Raw genomic sequence first — 16430 nt, 5'->3', positions numbered from 1 at the left:
AATGCTATGTAAATAGTTGTTATACTGCATTGTTTATGGAATAATGACAAGAAAAAAAAGTCTGTACATGCTCGAACAACAAGTGCTGGAAAAACACTTCCGGGTTTTCTCGATTCGCGGTTGGGTGAATTCACGCATGTGGAACTCGCGGATAAGGAGAGCTGACTGTATTTCAGATAGATTGTGCTTTTATATTTGTTGACCAGAACTTGTTTATTTTACTTATTTATAGGTTCTTACCCATGCCTGATTTCAGTTGAGAAGCTGGTAGGAATTTGCTCTTGTAGGCTGATGCATTCTGTCAATGTATTGCTAGATCCTAATTTCCAGGACCTAGACTCATGACAATAAGTGAACAGTCATATATCTCTAACTAGGCTTGGAGTGCATTTCACAAGAGAACTTGCAGAGTATGGTGTTTTCATGTGTCTGCTAATCCTCATCTTTCAAATGTTAGAGATGGTTGGCTTGTGGGATGCTATCAGAAAGGCCTTGTGGAGGAACAGTAACATTTTATAGATGATTACGTAGTCAAACCACAGGTACCCCAGTGATACAGGGAATAATTGTCTGGGATAATGCCTGGTTTCTCAGTGAAATTATTATATTTAGCTAGAATGTATTGACTGGCTGCATCATGCCTTGGTGTGGAAACACCAATACCTTTGAATGAAAAATCCTACAAAAGATAATGGATTCTGCCCAAGACAACAAGGGTAAAGCCCGCCCAACCATTGAGCACATCTCCATGAAACGCTGTCGTAGAAAAGCAGCATCCATCATCAGAGATCCCCACCACCCAGGCCATGCTCTCTTCTCACTGCTGCCATCAGGTAGAAGGTACAGGAGCCGTGGGACAAACACTGCCAGGTTCAAGAACAATTACTACTCCTCAACCATCAGGCTCTTGAAAAAAAAATGGGATAACTACACTCACTTACCCATCCATTGAGATGTTGCTACAATCAATTATCTCACTTTAAGGACTCCTTATCTTATTTCCTGTTCGCGTTATTTGTTGCTCTTTATTTCTGTTTGCCTTTGCACAGTTTGTTGTCTTCTGCACTCTTCTTAACCTTCTTATTGAACTTTCTATAGGTACTACTCTATAGTATGCCCACAGGAAAATGAATATCAGGGATGTATGTGGTGACATACATGTACTCTGATAATAAAATTTACTTTGAACTATTAGATACACACCCTAAGCATGCCAAAAAAAGACCTTATCTGTTCAAGTGTAGAAGGCATCTAATGTCATGACATGACTTAATTACTGTCAACTTCTGAAGCACTTAAAATTTACCTTTGCAAAAATGAATCTCAATTTTTCAAATTCTACTTATTGAAAGTCAACTATTTTTCTGGTTCAGTGAGTGATCTAACTGGATGAAATGACATTTTCATCTTGATATATGTGATAATAATAGACCAATTAACAATATTTTTATATTTGCCTCCCCTGTTTTTCATGACTTCATCAAAGGCAATATTCTAACCTGTGTTTTAAGATTTAAATTCGGCATACCCCAGTAAGAATTCTTCAGTCTTGTTAGCTGAAGGACCACATCCTGCTCACATAGACCCCAAATCCTTGTAGCAGGGACCACATCCATTTGGGTCCATCAAAACCACATGTGCCATACGAAGACCATGAAAGAAGTCTGCGGGCAGGTATGGGTGAAGAAAATTCTCCTTTTCTGTCATAAACGGCTTGGGCAATGTTGACCACAAATTTGCATGCAATATGCAAATAAATTCATCAATTCACAGTTTTTAAATGACTATATTTGTGAATAAAACTTATTTTCAGTTTATGTTTTGAGTTGTTTGACTTAATTGTCTGTATTAATACTGGAACTGTGGCTGAAATACAAGAGAAGATTGGGTTATAAAGTCCTCAATTACTGAAGGTAAACATGCAAAGTAACAATACAACTGCATTAAATATTAGTCAAATTTATTATCATTTAACTATATACAAGTATACCATCAAATGAGACAATATTTCCCCAAGCCAGTGTGTAAAGCACAATACTACACTTAACATACAGAAAGCATGCACTAATTTAGGAAAGTGAGGATAAAATCTACAGATGAATTACACATAAATAAACAAACTAAAGTGCATAAATTAAATGTTGTAGGCTGTAGAACAGATTAACTGGTGGCACTTTGAATGCAATGCGGCAGAGAGTTCAGAAGCTTGATTGGCTGAGGGAAGAAACTGTTTTCCCAAACTGACCATCCTTGTTTTATGCATCGGAGTCTCCTGCCTGATGCTAGAAAGTCAAAGGGGATGTTGGATGGACAGGTTGGATCCTCGATAACACTAAGCGCCTGGCGTACGCAGAGCTCCTGATGGATGGTGGCGAGAGCCCAATGATCCTCTCAGCTGCACTCAGCCCTTTGTAGGGACTTCCAGTCAATTGAATCAACTTTAAGCAGCAGAGATCAGCACTTACATTTAACACTAAATATTGAAAAAATATTGCAGAGAAAAAAAATAGATTTTAACCTTTCAAGGTCATGTGTGCAGCTTTCGATCCCCTAGAGGATTTTATGGTCTGAAAGTTCTATTGTATACATCTGCAACAAGAGCATAATTGCCTTTTAACCCAAGTCAAAGAAAAAAAATGAGAACATATGTGAGAAAAGAATTTTCCAGAAAATTAGGAGAGGAAGCTCAACTTCTATTTAGCAATAATGTCAACTATGCAAACTAAGTCCAACTCTGGACTGTGTTTAATCACACAATGGGCCTGCATGCGTTTTTAATACGAGTACTTGGCCAGAGCTTTTACTGTTTGGAGTTCATCTAGAGAGAGTTTACCAGGGAAAAGCATAAACAGCATGCATGTACTTTCCCATTGATTCTTTTAGTATGAATGAACACTTTAGACACAGTCACGTGATGGCAGCAGCAGGCTGCAGTGGCAGACTTGGACTGGGGCCCAGCTTCAGTATACAGCAGTCAAGTTACTGGGAGGCTGGGGTGTTCGCAGGAAGTATGCTGTGCTAGAGATAAGATGGGTTTTACAGGAACTGGATCAAACTGGTTTTAACCTGTGGTGTTTTAGTGCTCGTGCAAGAGGAAAAGTAGGAAGGAAACGCAATATATTTTTTTTCTCTCTTGCTAAATGAGTAACTGCAGGACACTTACATTCATGGGTAAGGTTATTTGCAAATGCAATGCAAACTTACTTGGAAACACAACTTCAATCATTGCTACAGACTGTACCCGGTGCTTAGAGAAAATCAGATTGGAGAAACGTTCTGGTGACCATTTGGGAATATTTTGGATATCAGGAAACAGAAATCTTAGCCAGGTAGGAGGTGAGTTTGGTGGGGATATTTAGTAAAGGTTCCCTAACTGCGGTCTGCAGAATGCTCCATTTATGATAAGGCTCCATGGCATCAGAAAGGTTGGGAACCCCTGATTTAGAGAAACATGTAGTACTGAAACCTCCAACTGGACCACAACCTTGTCGTAGTGTTTTGAGGCTTGTATGCCTCAATCTTTTTTTAAAATTAAGAATTTGCAGGGCTTTGGGGAAAGAGTAGTGTAATGGGACTAATTAGATAGGTTTTGAAGAGAGTTAGAGGATATGTTTTTTTTAAGGATTATATGGGTTGGCACAACATGGAGGGCTGAAAGGCCTGTACTGTGCTGTAGTGTTCTATGTGATGGGTTGACAGTTTATCAACTAACAAATGGCAAAAAGAAGCTCCAGGTGGCCTGTCGAAGAACTACAAATTTGCGGTTTGGAAGAGCAAGCCTGCTGAAGGGTTTGGAGGCTTGCGTGCCTCAATGACCAGAGAGCTGTGTTGGCTGGTCTGGGCTTTGTGCTTTGGCTCTTGGTTGGGTCACCCATACATAGAAACATAGAAAACCTACAGCACAATACCAGCCCTTCGGCCCACAATGTTGTGCCAAACATGCCCCTACCTTAGAAATTACTAGGCTTACCTATAGCCCTCTATTTTTCTAAGCTCCATGTACCTATCCAAAAGTCTCTTAAAAGACCTTATCATATCCGCCTCCACCACTGTTGTTGGCAGCCTATTCCACATACTGACCATTCTCTGAGTAAAAAACTTACCCCTGACATCTCCTCTGTACCTAGCCCACAGCACCTTAAACCAGTGTCCTCTTGTGGCAACCATTACAGCCCTGGGAAAAAAGCTTCTGACTATCCACACAATCAATGCCTCTCATCTTCTTATACAACTCTATCAGGTCACCTCTCATCCTCCGTCGCTCCAAGGAGAAAAGGCCGTTCACTCAACCTATTCTCATTAGGCGTGCTCCCCAATCCAAGCATAATTCTTGTAAATCTCCTCTGCACCCTTTCTATGGCTTCCACATCCTTCCTGTAGTGAGGCGACCAGAACTGAGCACAGTATTCCAAGTGGGGTCAGACCGGGGTCCTATATAGCTGCAACATCACCTCTTGGCTCCTAAATTCAATTCCATGATTGATGAAGGCCAATACACCATACGCCTTCTTAATCAGAGTCAACCTGTGCAGCTGCTTTGAGCGTCCTATGGACTCGGACCCCAAGATCCCTCTGATCCTCCACACTCCCTAGAGTCTTGCCATTAATAATGTATTCTGCCATCATATTTGACCGACCAAAATGAACCACTTTACACTGATCTGGGATGAACTTCATCTGCCACTTCTCAGCCCAGTTTTGCATCCTGTCAATGTCCCACTGTAACCTCCACTCTATCCACAACACCTCCAACCAAACAAGTCAAAAGGTAGAGGTCGGACTAAGAGTACTCCATGTTTGTGGGTTCAATCCTGACTGTAAAACAAAATTGTTATGGAAACAGGAAAGAAAAATCCTTCTATACCTGTGTGCAACAGTATGGGCAGACAGACGGAGGGCAGTAAGTAAGTAGTACTGAACTGTTACTACAGATTCTTCCTAAATTGACTGAAAGCCCCTTCTTTCGAACCTACAATCCTTCATAATGAAGTCGTGGGAGAAAGACACAAAAGAGGCTGGGTTTGAGAGTTTTATGAGCTTGCTGAATTAAGTTTAAAATCTTTGAAATGTTCTTTTGTGTTCAAGTACACTTTAGCTAGTAAGTAATGATCTGTTAAGTACTGTAAATAGTCTGATTAAGATCAGGAAATCAGCTGGAAAATTGCTGAGCTGCTTTATTTCGGACAAAGGTAACCATGGTAACTGATTTGGACATAGGATCAATTGGTCACTTTCTCCATCAGGATGCATTTTTCTTTTCATAATCATTGCAACTGAATCAAGGGATGGTTACAGCAATTCACAAGGCCATATGTAATATCACTCCAGCCATTCTCCATTCTCCTGCCCTCTCCCCACAACCTTGCATATTTTCCTTCCACATACTTCTCCAACTCTCTTTTGAATCCAAGTACAGCTTCAAGTTTATTGTCATCTGACTGTACATATATACAACCAAACAAAAGACTGTTCATCTGGACCACGGTGCACCCTTACACAAACAAGATAGTGAAATATAATTCAAAATGCACGCAAGTAAAGTGCAGCACAGGAGAACAGTAATCAGCTCGCTCTCCTAGTGATGAGACTTCGGTGATGACAGGGTATTTATTAGTCTCGCAGCCTGGGGAAAGAAGCTGTTAGCCAGACTGGCAGTCCCAGTTCCTGATGCTCCTGTACCTCTTTTCTGACAGTAGTGGGTCAAGGAGATTGTGGAATGGGTGGTAGGAATCCTCAACAATACTTCAGACTAGTGGTCACCAACCTTTTTAAACCCAAGACCCCCTACCTCAGCCTTAATGAAAGGCAAGATCGACCTACTCAATTGTTTAGAGAAAGAACAGTTCAGATTGTATTTCCAATTTGAGGACCTTTATTTGGGCTAATTGTACTTTAATTTCATAAAATGCTTTTTTCAAACTTTCAAATTACGTAATTCAACCAAGAAAACACTAGCTGGCATATCAAACAGGCCATAGAGGCATTGATCTCATCCAATAATGCCTTGAATAAGCGGTGCTGAAGCGCTTTTGCTCAAATCAAGTTTATCAGTTTGACCACCAGTGTCATTGCATGAGAAAAGTCCACGACCTTCCCAGCCAAGGCCTGCTGATGAACCATACAGTGATAATCCAGAAAGTCAGGAAAATCAGGGTCATTACGGCACAGTGCTATAAAAACCAACACACACACTGCACAGTGCTGGGGTTCCATCAGTAGTAATTGCCACTAGTTTATGAATGGGGATGTCATTTCACAGGCATTTTTTTTAAACTCATTGTAAATATCCTCACCTCTTGTTCTCTCCTTTAGGTGCAAAAGAGTGAGGAAGTCCTCCTTTGTTGTAAAATCCTAGAAAGCCATTGACAAATACAACAAGCTGAGCTGTTTGCATTACATCCAGGTTCATCAAACTGTCATGAAAAATATTCCCAGAGTGACAAGTCCTTTAACACTTGTAGATCCATGTCCTGTGAGCTACATGCTTGCTGGGCCTTCAACCCTGATTTCAGTTCCTCAACTTTCCTGGTATTGGTAAACTTACTGAGACACTAGTATAAGTTTCAGAAGTACACAAGCTAATGACACCACTGTTTTTGTTTCCCATTTCTTGTACATTTGGGGAATGTTGGAATTTAAAGGGGGAGAAGTTGTAATGTGAGCACTGTAAATATAAATTAATACCAATTAGGATTATGGTAATATAGCAATATTCCCGCTACGTAAAACTGTTTGTAAAGAGAGATTGTTTCCAGAGTTATGGCGTTTTCCTTCTGGTCTTTTCTGCCCGGTGCGCGTTAGTGATAACCTCTGTATACGAATATCGTTTTACCATCCTAGATAAAGTTGTTCCTTTTGGGCACAAAGTTGTTGAGTGGTCCTTTTTCAAGGTAGAAGCTACTAGATATTTGCAGCAAAATGTTTATCAGGCATAATGGATTTGAGCATTGATTTTTCATTTTTTTTTCGGGATCTACTGGGAAAGTCTCAAAGATTTAGTGGTCGATCGTGATCGACTGGTTGGCGACCACTACTTTAGATCCTTCACAAACAAGAGAAAATGTGCAGATGCTGGAAATCCAAGAAAAACACACAAAATGCTGGAGGAACTCAGCCGGCCAGTTAGTATCTATGGAAAAAAGTACAGTTGACGTTTCAGGCTGAAACCCTTTGGCAGGACTGGAATAAAAAAGCTGAGGAGTAGATCTGAAAGGTGGAGGGGAAGGAGGGGAAAGGGAAACACCAGGTGATAGGTGAAGACTGGAGGGGGAGAGATGAAGTAAAACGCTGGGAAGTTGATTGTTGAACGTGACAGAGACCATGGAAGAAAGAAAGGGGGGGGTTAGGAGGAGCACCAGAGGGAGGTGATGGGCAGGAAAGGAGACAAGGTGAGCGAGGGAAAAGGGGATGGGAAATGGTGAAGGAGAGGTTGGAGTTGGGGGCCATTACGGGAAGTTTGAGAAAGTTGTGCCTTCTTAAGTAAAGAGGAAGGGCGGGTCCAGTTCAAATCATCCTTTATGTGCACACCGAGGAACTTTATGCACTTCTCTCTCTCCACAGATGAGCCAGTGATGTGCAGTGGACAGTGGTCAACCTGCGCCTTCCTGAAGTCCACAGTTATCTCTTATCTTGTCCACGTTGAGGCTCTAGTTATTGTTCTCACACCATTTGACAAGACTCTGTACCTCCTCTCAAGGCAGTTTCTAGAGTAGGTCACGTGGTTGGCACAACATTGTGGGCCGAAGGGCCTGTGATGTGCTGTAGACTTCCATGTTCTCTGTATGCCAACTCATCATTGTTGCTGATGAGGCCAACCACTGTGGTATCATCGGCGAACTTGATGACGTGGTTTGAGCTGGATCTGGCAGTGAGTCAGCAGCGGGAGCAGCAGTGGGCTGGGCACACAACATTGAGGGGCGCAAGCGCTCAGCATGATGGAGCCTGAGGTGTTGCAGCCAACTCAGATTTTCTGGGTTCTTTCCACCAAGAAGTCCAAGATCCATTCCCCTTGGAACTTTTCACGTTTTATTGCTCTACAACACTGAATCATGGTGGATTTAATTTGGCGTTTTTGACATTGATCAGCAAAAAAGACTCTTTCATGTCAAAGTGAAAACAAATTTCTACAAATGGTTCTAAATTTATTACAATTATTAAACAAAAAATAATTGATTGCATAATTACTCACCCCTTTCAAGTCAATATTTAGTAAATCTCTCTGAATTATGGAGGACAGCGTGTGTATAGATGTCTCTCTCCAGCAGATATCATCATGATCATCCAGGACTCCAGTATTTCTACTATTTTTTAATGTTTCTTATTTCTTATGATTTTTCTATGTTCTATCGCTTAGCAGCAGTGAACCATCTGACTGGCCTATCAGAGTTCTCTTTGAGAACTAGTTGACTTGATCAGCATTTCTGATCTGGCTATTGTTCACAATTGCATTTAGTTAAGAAAATGCACCCTTGGCAGCAATTACAGCCTTTAGTCTGAGTGGATAGATCTCTATCAGCTTTGCACACCTGGACTCTGCAAATTTTCCCCATTCTTCTTTAGAAAACTGCTCAAGCTCTGTCAAATTGCATGGGAATCATGAGTGAACAGCCCTTTTCAAGTCCAGCCACAAATTCTCAATTGCTTTGAGGTCTGGACTCAGACATGGCCTCTTCGGGACATTAACTTTGCTGTTTTTAAGCCATTCCTGTGTAGCTTTGACTTTATGCTTGGAGTCATTGTCCTGCTGGAAAACAAATCTTCTCGCAAATCTCAGTTCTCTTGCGGACCTCATCAGGTTTTCCTCCAGGATTTTCCTGCATTTTGCTGCATTCATTTTACCCTCTACCTTCACTAGCCTTCTAGGGTTTGCTGCAGTGAAGCATCCTCACAGCATGAAGCAGCCACCACCATGCTTCGCGGTAGGGATGATGTGTTTTCAATGATGTGCGTTGAATTGACATTTAGCCTGATGGCCAAGAAACTCAAACAACACACACAAAATGCTGGTGGAAGGGTCTCGGCCTGAAATGTCGACAGCGCTTCTCCCTATAGATGCTGCCTGGCCTGCTGTGTTCCACCAGCATTTTGTGTGGGTTGTTGTTTGAATTTCCAGCATCTGCAGATTTCCTCCTGTTTGCCAAAAAACTCAATTTTGATTTCATCAGAACCTATTTCCTGCTGACTTCAGAGTCTCCCCCATGCCTTCTGGCAAACCCTAGCCAAGACTTCATGTGAGCTTTTTCAACAGTGACTTTCCCTTTGCCACTCTCCCATAAAGCTGTGACTGGTGAAGCACCCGGGCAACATTTGTTGCATGCACAGTCTTTCCCATCTCAACTGCTGAAGCTTGTAACTCCTCCAGAGTTGTCATAAGTCTCTGAGTGGCCTCCCTCACTAGTCCCCTTCTTGCACAGTCACTCAGTCTTTGAGGGCAGCCTTTAGGCAGGTTTACAGATGTGCCATATTCTTTCCATTTCTTGATGATTGACTTAACTACACTCCAAGGGATATTCAGTGACTTGTAAATTTTCTGTATCCATCTCCTGACTTGTGCTTTTCAATAACCTTTATACAGAGTTGCTTGGAGTGTTCTTTTGTCTTCATGGTGTAGTTTTTGCCAGGATACTGACTCACCAACAGTTGGACCTTCCAAGATACAGGTGCATTTTTACCACAATCAATTGAAACACCGTGACTGCACACAGGTGATCTCAATTTAACTAATTATGTGACTTCTAAAACCAATTGGCTACATCAGTGCTGACTTGGTGGGTCATTTTAAAGGAGGAGAATACTAAATGCAATTATTTTGTGTTTTTTTATTTGTAATCAATTTAGATCACTTTGTAGAGATCTGTTTTTGCTTCGAAATAAAAGTCTTTTTCTGTTGATCAATGTTAAAAAAGCCAAATTAAATCCACTGTGATTCAATATTGTAAAACAATAAAACGTGAAAACTTCCGGGGGGGGGGGGGGGGAGGTGGTGAATACTTTTTATAGGCCAGGGGTCGGCAACGTTTACCACTGAAAGAGCCAATATGGACCCATTTCCCACAGAAAAGAAAACACTGGGAGCCACAAAACCCGTTTGACATTTAAAATGAAATAACACTGCATACAACGGTTTTTTTTGCCTTTATGCTATGTATAAACAAACTATAATGTGTTGCATTTATGAAATTGATGAACTCCTGCAGAGAAAACAAAATTACATTTCTGCATGCAACAAAAACATTTTGAACTCCGAAAAAAAGACGTTGGGTTGAAGGTTACTCCATAGTTAGCCTACCTTGGATCAAAGAATTAAAAGAAAGCGCGCACTGGCGGGTGTCAGGCATTGGCAGTGGTGATGTATATTAATAGCGATAAAAAACACGTTGTAGCGGTGTGCTACACGCAGCGCTAAAATAAAGACACTGCAGTCAAGGTAACTTTATTTGAACTCTACAGCCTTGATTTAAAGCCTCCATCAACCCGTCCCCGTGGGCGCGGATGCTCCAAAATACACGTACTCACAAACCCCCGTAGGCTATCTCCCTTAGCTGGAACGGTGGCTAACTGTGAGCTGGTTCAGATATGCCAGGAAATGGGGTCTCCACAACGTTTTTAGATTGCACAAGATCACCATAATCTTCAAATTTCGAATTACATTTCAAAAACTAACAAACCACGGGGAGTTGCATGCGGCTCCGGAGCCGCGGGTTGCCGACCCCTGTTATAGGCATTGTAAACAGCATTTTCCTCATGTTGTTTGGTTCCTTTGCCTTTCATCTTAATTGTGTTTCTTCAATAGGAAACTTCTCTCAACTAAGAGAAGTAATCTTACAGCTATATAGGACCCTGGTCAGACCTCACTTGGAGTACTGTGCTTAGTTCTCGTCACTTCGCTATAAGAAGAATGAGGAAACTATAGAAAGGATGCAGAGGAGATTTACAATGATGTTGCCTGGATTAGGGACCATGCCTTATGAGAATAGGTTTAATGAACTTGGCCTTGGAGTGACGGAGGATGAGAGGTGACCTGATAGAGGTGTAGAAGATGATGAGAGGCATTGATTGTGTGGATAATCAGAGGCTTTTTCCCAGGGCTGAAATGGCTAACACGAGAGGGCACAGTTTTAAGGTGCTTGGAAGTAGGTACAGAGGAGACATCAGGGATAAGTTTTTTATGCAGAGAGTGGTGAGTGCGTGGAATGGGCTGCTGTGGTGAAGGTGGATACAATAGGGTCTTTTAAGAGACTCCTGGATAGTTACATGGAGCTTAAAAAAATAGAGGGCTATGGGTAACCCGAGGTAATTTCTAAAGAAAGTACATGTTTGGCACAGCATTGTGGGCTGAAGGACCTGTATTATGCTGTAGGTTTTCTATTTTCTTTGTTTTTGTGTTCTAAAGGTTTGATAGTATGTTAACCAGAGCTACACACAATATTCCAAGTGTGGCCTAACTAAAGCTTTGTAAAGGTGCAACATGTATTCCATGCCCTGACCAATGAAAGCACACATGCCGTAGGCCTCCATCATCCTATTCACCAGTATTACCACTTTCAAGAAACAATGATCCTGTCATTTCCACTTTCTCATTACTTTTTTTCCCCATCCTATCCCCTGAAGTGATGTGATGAACTGTGATGTAACCTACAGCCCTCCCGTGCTGCTGGTGTAGTGGCATCCATATACCGGAACTTGGGGTGAGAAGTCCCGGGTTCGAATCCAGCCGCCTCCTTGCAGGCCTTCTACCTGCGCTGGGTTGAGCATCGAGCTAGCCACTCGGCCTCTCAAAACAGACAAATGCTAAAGAAACAGCAAAGTAGCTGCCTGATGTTCAGAAGGAACTTTATTTATTCATCTGTATTATCTACATATACCGTGCTTTGTTTAGATGTGCGAGCAATTGCTATTATTTATTGTCCATCGATTATTATCAATGCTTCTACCTTGCTACAGTAATCCTCTTTTCCATTGCCAGATGATAAGAGTTTAGGGGAATTGGTTAGCTTAATATTTACAGTAAACTTTACTTGTGTTTACATTCATAGATGCATCTTTAATTTGGCTATTGTATGTTTGTCCTTGACATAAGCCTACTTAGTTGTATGAATACAATTTTGTTATTTTTCAAAGTTGAAAGTAAATTTATTATTGAAGTACACATATGTCACCATACACGATACTGAGATTCATTTTCTTGTGGGCATTTTCAGTAAATTCAAGAACCATAATTGAAACAACGAAAGACTGCACCCAACAAGTCAGACAAACATCCAAGGTGTAAAAGACAACAAACTGTGCAAATACAGAAGAAAGAAAAGCGATAATGATAACGAATCAATAAGCAATAAATATCAGGATCATGAATTAACGAGTCCGTGAATGTGAGTTCATAGTTTGTGGGAACAACTCAGTGATGGGGCAAGTGAAGTTGACTGAAGTTACTCCATTGGTTCTGCTGAAGGCTTTCGGCCTGTAACATTGACTGTACTTTTTCCCATTGATGCTGCCTGGCCTGCTGAGTTCCTGTAGCCCTTTGTCTGTGCCCCTGGTTCAAGAGCCAGATGGATGAGGGGAAATAACTGTTCCTGAACCTGGTGGTGCAAGTCCTGTGGCTTCTTCTAACTTTTTCCTGATGGCAGCAGCGAGAAGAGAGCATGGCCTGGATGGTGGGGGGAATCTGATTATGGATGCTGTTTCCCTGCGACAGTGCTCCGTGTAGATGTGCTCAAGGTATTATTGTTTAATAGTTTTATGAGGTTTCTGAGTTCTTATGCTCAAGATAAAATTCACTTTTTAATATGGATATATTCTAACTTCAATTTGACACAAAGTTCAACTACGTTAAAACAATTGTTTCTTAATGCTAGAGGTATAATGTATGAAAATTTCATTATTTCTTTTTGACCCATGCTAGAAATATCAGATTTGTAATGATGAAATTCTGATTGCTAAACCTGGTTTGCTAATGAACCCCAAAGATAAAGCCACACTGTTGTGTTAAGCTTTGCAATACGGAAATCCGTTTTTTAAACAAAATCTATGCGGTTGGCAGCTGTGGTTTTACAATGAACACAGGTCTTTCCTTTCACCTGCTATCTGCGATGTTTATTTAACCATTAGCAGGTTGAGCTCATCTCTTTTGACGCCTCTGTGGTTCGGGTTCTCTCTCATGTGAAAAGTGTTATGCTTATTTTTCTAGGAAGGGTGGAGACTTTGCTATGTGACAGCAGTTTCAATGTGATCATAATCTATGTTGTATGTGAACAATAAGCATAAAAGATGAAACACTGTGTTTTAGGGAGCTACACAATGGGCCTTTTCTCTGCTCTGTGCTGAAGGTGACATTGAATTTCACTCCGGGTAGATGTGGTTCTGCTGCCATATCAGTAGAAATATTTGAACAGGCTATGTCAGGCTACAAATCCACTTTCTCATGGCTAGGTCAATAAAGTTAATTGCAATTATTACATGAAGATGAAAGAAAAACCTCATTAATATATGTTTAATGTATGTTATTATGAAGGTGCTGATTCCATTGTTTTGTTCAATCAGTGTTGTATTTGAAATGCAATCCACGGGTTTTTATGGCCATTAGCACCATGAAACTGGATTACACCACACACCTGTTGGTTGTTTGGGAGCATTGGTTACAAGACCAAAAGGGTGCATAAAAAAGCTTTTTTGCAAATAGAATTAAGATGAATGCAAAGACATTCTATACATGCATCAAGATCAAGCTGATAACTAGGGAATAGGAGAGCCCACTAAAAGGTAAAGGAGGGTTTAAGTGCTAGGAGGCAGAGGATGTGAGTGAGGTCCTAAATGGGTATTCACCAAGGAGAAGGACATGGAGTTAAGTCTGGAACATGCTAATAATCTATGAGGTTTTGAGATAATGAAGTCCTTTAAAGGACATTATGTGATGAAAGGCCTAGGTGAGGATGGTAAGGACCCCAGTGCTGGAGTATCAGAGGCTAGAATTGAGACATGGTTTTGAGGCTGGGGCAAGAGCAGGATTCTTGACTAGGTGCTAGATGAGAACCTGGCAAGACGAGACGAGAATCTGGCGAGACAGACATCCCGAATGGAATCGCAGACTGAACCAAAGTTGAGCTGATGATGGAGCTCTGAACCTGAGTTCAGGGGCTCTTTAAATATCCAAGTCTTGGCACTGAATCGTGGCCTCCAATCAGCGGAGCAGGACAAAATCTTTTAAAGGAACGGATCAGCTATCCATACTCCGGAGGATCAGAGCCTCTAACCCCCGGAGGTGGCACAGTCGGGTGCGTACCGTAATATGTTAAGGTGAATAGGCCCCCAGTGCCTGATGGGATCAACCCCAGGTTATTGAGAGGCAAGAGATGAGATTGATGGGCCAGGACCAATATCCTTGTGTGCTCTGTAGCCAGAGGTTAGGTCCAAGGACTGTCAAGCAGCTAGTGTTGTCCCATTTTTCAAGAAGGAAAAGAGGGATAATCCTGGAAACAATAGACTAATGAGTCACACAGCAGTGACAGAGAAACTACTGATGAGGGTTCTTAGGGATAGGATTTATAAGCATTTGTAAAATGATGGACTAAGGACAATCAGCATGGTTATCTTGTGATTCTTGAGGAGGTGATGAAGGTAAAGTTATGAATGTTGTCTACATAGATTTTAGGAAAGCATTTGAGAAGATTGTAGGAGATTTATTCAGAAGACTAAGATGAATGGAATTCAAGAAGGTTATGAGAGTGTGGAATGAGCTGCCAGCACAAGTGGTCCATGTGAGCTTGATTTCAACGGTTAAGAGAAGTTTGGGTAGGTACGTGTATAGTAGGGGTTTGGAGGGCTATGGTCAGTGCAGATCGATGGGAGTAGGCAGTCTTAATGGTTTCAGCATGGACTAGATGGGCTGAAGGGCCTGTTTCTGTGTTGTATTACTCTATGGCTCTAATTCACCCTTTGGACTCAGAATTGTATCATCTGTAGAGGACAGTGAATTGTGGTTGAAGGGTCTTATTCTGGCTGGAGATCTGTGACTACTGATGTCCTGCAGGGATCTGTACTGGGACTTGCGATATCTGTGATATATACAGTATAAATGATGTGGATGAAAATGTAAGTGGTTAATTTAGTAAGTTTTCAGATGATAAAATGATCTAAAAGTTAGCATAGAAGACAGGTTGTATCAGTTGCAGTTATGGGCAGAGAAATACTGGATAGAGTTTAATCCATCAAACCTGTTGTTGCACTATTGGAGATCAAATAAAATGGGTCAATATACAGTATTGTTAATTGCAGGATCCTTAATAGTGTTGATGTGCAGAGGAATCTTGGGGTCCAAGTCCATGGCTCCCTGGAAGTGGCTACACAGGTTGATAGGGTGAGAATAAAGGTATTTGGCATGATTCCCTTCATTTTTCCAGGAACTGAGCTTAAGTCAAGAAGTTATGTTGCAGCTTTATCTAATTTCAGCTAGGCCTTGCATGGAGTATTACATTCAGTTCCAGTCACTACCTTAAAAGAAGGGTGTCGAGGCTTCGGAGAGGGTGCAGAAGAGATTTTCCTGGATGCTATCGGGATTAGAGAGCATGTGCTATAAGGACAAACTTGAGTCCTGAGCAAGCTGGCGCCTGTGAACCACAGCAAAGTTTTTGCAGGCTGCTTACAAAACTTCACATTCCAATGCAAAATTAGTGGGAAGAGGGAGGATTGGGAAGCTTTTAAAAAAACCAACAGAAGGCAACTAAAAAGGCCATAAAAAGAGAAAAGATGAAATGTGAAGGAAAACTAGCCAATAATATAAGACACAATTTTTTTTCAGATATATGAAGAATAAAAGAGAGATGAGTATGGATATTGGACCATTGGAAAATGTTGCTGGAAAGGTAGTAATGACAAGGCGGATGAACCTATATACATGTAATGTTCAGTGAGTTTTCGGGAAACATTTTGGTTTCAGTGGTGGGTGTCATATTACTCGAATCTGGCCACCTTATTGGTTAACTGTGATTAATAGAATTTCTGTTACCTCTGCTCTGGCATCAGACCGCACTGTTTTCTGCTTCTTCCTTTGTCTTTTCCTATGCTTCTTCTTCCTATCCTTCTTTGCTCTTGTAGCACTTAATAAAAATATCATAACCACCAGGTTTTATACCTCTTTTTTAGCTTCCAAAGAATTTTTGGATGGTGAAAGCATCAGGAACTGGTGGATGAGATGATGATAGAACTTTAAAGGATCAGCTATTCTGCAAGGAACATAAAAGTAAATATAATGTGCACATAAAAGAGATTTAAATACACCATACCAGGAGCAGGCATCAAAAAGGAATTATGAAACGCACGGCTCCCAATGGAGAAGCAAAAGAAAACTCTGGCGCTTGTGTAATCAGCAGGCACGTGTGATTCAGCCCTGTTACTCTAGGGTGAACTTCTGTGCATATGTTCTGCTGACAGGA

At 41.3% G+C, this 16430-nt stretch overlaps 1 long non-coding RNA gene across 1 annotated transcript; it reads left to right on the top strand.

Moving 5' to 3' along the window:
• The first annotated feature begins 3211 nt into the window (after window positions 1-3211).
• On the top strand, window positions 3212-16061 carry LOC132378102 (uncharacterized). The gene is made up of 3 exons (XR_009506885.1): window positions 3212-3329; window positions 12201-12720; window positions 15797-16061. It is a non-coding gene; the product is annotated as an uncharacterized LOC132378102 (long non-coding RNA).
• Window positions 16062-16430: the final 369 nt, after the last annotated feature.

The sequence above is a fragment of the Hypanus sabinus genome, chromosome 19 (assembly GCF_030144855.1).
Source record: "Hypanus sabinus isolate sHypSab1 chromosome 19, sHypSab1.hap1, whole genome shotgun sequence".
Taxonomy (NCBI): domain Eukaryota; kingdom Metazoa; phylum Chordata; class Chondrichthyes; order Myliobatiformes; family Dasyatidae; genus Hypanus; species Hypanus sabinus.
This window is presented reverse-complemented; position numbering and strand designations above follow the sequence as displayed.